The sequence below is a fragment of the Enhydra lutris genome, unplaced genomic scaffold, assembly GCF_002288905.1.
Source record: "Enhydra lutris kenyoni isolate GAN:26980312 unplaced genomic scaffold, ASM228890v2 scaffoldscaffold15, whole genome shotgun sequence".
Lineage (NCBI taxonomy): Eukaryota > Metazoa > Chordata > Mammalia > Carnivora > Mustelidae > Enhydra > Enhydra lutris.
Window position 1 is genome coordinate 53,145,723 of NW_019154099.1, and position 3,558 is coordinate 53,149,280.

Below are 3,558 nucleotides of genomic sequence, written 5' to 3' on the forward strand. Positions count from 1 at the left end.
GACCCTGTCTCTAAATACAGTCACATTCTGATGTCCTGGGGGTTAGGACTTCAACATATGGATTGTGGAGGACACCATTCAGCCCATAAGAGATGTGTATCTTATTTTCAAAAATAAAATTACAGAGGTTTTCCCTCTTATTCCATATTTCCTTTTTCACCTTCTCTGCATTTCCTGTGTCAACTTTAATAATGATTCAAATTATCAGCTCTCTGTCTCCCTCCCAATTTCTTACACATACCCACGCACCCGTTCACACATGACAGTCTTTCCTATCTCCAAGCCATTTTCTGATTATTGAAAGCAGAAATGCATTCTTCTTTCATATACACCTTCCTGCCATTTCTCCTTGGCTCCTGGGATCAAAGGTGAGCCAGACAACTCTATCAGGTCATGCCTGAATAAAGCAAAATCCCTAAGTTCCGTAAAACATCTCTTTTGTTACCTCCCTTAGGATGTTTCGCAGAGAGAGGCCCTGTGGGAGGCTGTGGCCCTCCGTCAATGATAGACACAGCCTGGTCACAGGTTACTGCAAAGGGCAAGTGACGACTCAGAGACGTGCTCCTGTTCCTCTGGCTGCAGGGGCTGTGGGAAGCGTGGGCTATTTATTCGGAACTTCCTATGGCAGGGGGGTCCGTCACCATCACTGGCATTGGGCAGACTCTATGGGGGGCAAGGGAGTGGAAAGCTTTATAGAGAATAAAAAGAAAGCGTCAGGGTGCCTGATTAGAGCTTGGGGGAGCTGTAGGTAAGCTAGGTAGAAGCAGGGCCCTCTGTGTGATTGTTTAGGGAAGCGCATCTGGCTTTCTCTGGTTGTTCCTGACTTGGCAGTGGGGGCCAAAATCCAGGAAGCTGCCAACTATTCAACAAGCGTTGGGTGTCTTGGGCTGGTTGCTACACAGGTTAAGGTTTGACCTCCTGGGCTGCGTGCTGCAGAGGTGTGGGTCCGGTCTATTTTGGGTAAAACAAAACACCCTCTAACTGAAACCAGTTTGTTTGACTACAGGAGATTCCTGGTGGTTGCTGGTGTCTGGATTGGACAACTGTATAAGTACAAGGACAACTTTAAGAATCCCAGAGTAAGCTGGGTTTTGTTAACTTCACTGAAGCCTTAATAAAAGAAAATGATACCCTCACATCAGCCAACTGTGGGAAGCTGGGGGCCTCTAGGAAGGGCTCCAGGGCCCCAGGGTCTCTCTCAGCCAGGGGCAGGCTAGAGATCTACAAAGACCTGGCCTGGAGCCTGTGCCCCTCAGGGTGCTGCCCATGCTCCTGAGGCCAGCCACCTGTTGTCATTGGCAGACCCATGACCAGGATCGGGTCTCAGAGCCCTGCCAACACAGGGACAGAGCAGTTCCTGGTCACCATTCAGTTATGTGTTCTGTACTCTTGAAGTCGCCATGAGCCACTGCTGCTAAACAGCTGGAATGCTGCCTTTTCTTTCACTAGAAGTCATTCTTACAGTAGGGGGAAGCAATTTTTTCTGTAATGAACCAGATAGTAAATCTTTTGTTCTTTGCAGGACATCTGAGCATAGCTGGCCCTCTGGGACTCTGCCACTTAGTCAACACAATGGCAACACTCCCACGGCTGGGTGAGGCTAGGTTCTAATAAAACTGGAAACAAGTAGTGGCCACATCTGGCCTGTAGGCTGTGTTGTGTCAACCTCTGTCTTAGGTAATCATTCAGTCTCTCAGATTTCATTTCTACACGGAGGGAATGAGAGTACTGATCTCAGGCAATGCTTCTCACACTTAAGCAAGCACTAGAATCATCTGTGAAGCTAGTGAAAGCACCGATTTTTCACACTACTCCCAGAGATTCTGATTCAGAATCTGGAGGGGACCTGGGGACTTGCATATCTGAGGTACTTCCAGACGAAGCTGAGGCTGCTGGTCCAGGGACGATGGTCTGGGTAGTGAAGGTCTGAGACCACACTTACCAGCCCTGGCTGCAGAGGAGATTTTCTAGAAGAACTGATGCCTCTGCTCTACCTGACACCATGCAATTAGAAGTAAGATCAAGCTTCTGACCATTTTAGAAGTCCCCCCAAAAGGTTCCAACGTGTAGTCAGGGCTGAGGTCCATTGGTGGAATGGGACTCCGAAGCTCTCCATGTGGCTCCCCAACTCACAGCAGCAGCGTCACCTGGAGTTTGCTAGAAATGCAGAACCCCAGACCTCTGATTTACCAGCTCAATCAGAGTTTGCCTGTTAACGAGATCCCTCGCTGATTCATGTACACATTAAAGTCTGAGAAGTAGGGCTTTAAACTAGGAAATAAGCCTAACATTTACAAGTTCCTTTTTTCCCCTGCAATGTTCCAGGCCCTGGGCAGACTCCTTACCACAATTTCTCCTAAACTTGTCTGTGTTAATTTTCTACTGCTGCCCTAACAAGTTACATGGACTTAATAGATGAAGACGATCCCCCTTATTATCTCATAGTTCTATAGGGCAGAAGTCTGGCTCTGACCTTAGGCTCTGGTCTTAGGATCTCTCAGGCCCAAGGCAGGGTGTTGGAGGGCTGGCTCTGGGGAAGAAGCCATTCCCAGGTTCATCTCAGCTGTTAGCAGAATCTAGTTCCTTGTGAATATAGCTTGGGGGTCCCTATTCCCTTGTGGACTATTGGCCAGCGGTTATTCTCAGCTTCTTGAGACCACTCTGAAATCCTTTTTACGTTGTCCCCTTCCTCTTCCAAGATAGCAACCACATGTCCAATTTCTTCTCATGCTTCCAGTTTCTCTCATGTCCCCTTCTGCAACCAGCTAGAAGAAACTCCCTGCTTAAATTTAACTGGTTCCCATGATCAGATTAAGTTCACCGGGATAATCTTCATTTTTCACTAACTCAAGTCAACTGATCAATAAGCTTAACAATATCCCCCAAATCCCTTTGGCCATGGGCATGATCCCTCATCACAGTTCCAGTGCTGGGGGCTAGGCTGAAGATTTGGAGGCCATTAAACAATTCTGCCTTCCGCACTACCCAGACCACATGGTTTACAAGTAAGTCTTAGAGCCAGAGTTTGAATTTAAGTTTGTCTGACCCTCAAACTCACAGTAAGACTCTTTTGTAACTTGTCTCTCAGTGGGGGAAACAAACACGTTAGAGAGAACTTTATAGTTATCAACGAACATTCCCATCTATTGTGTGGTTTTGATGTGGGAAACAGAGGCAGAAGAGAAATTATTAAATTTCCTTACCTACTGACAAGACCTTAAAACGGGCAGAGTGACTCTCCTCTAGAGACTTAACTACCCCCACCTTAAGGCTTTGCTAAGGGCAAAGGACAATCCTAGCCTGACCGACCCCCTACCCCCAACCAGGATCCTGTAAGTCTACTTTAACAATTCCTTTGGAAACTTTATCTCTAAACCTCTAAGATAGTGTTGACAATCATTCCCAAGCATATGGCCCACTGATATACATCTCACAAGAAGGTTTTATTACTGGTAATAAATAACCTTTTCCCCAGACAATAGCTAGCCCCTCAAGGTCCTAGAAACCTTGCTTCCAAAATTCCTTAGAGACTTACATCATCCCTAATCCCCTCTCCAA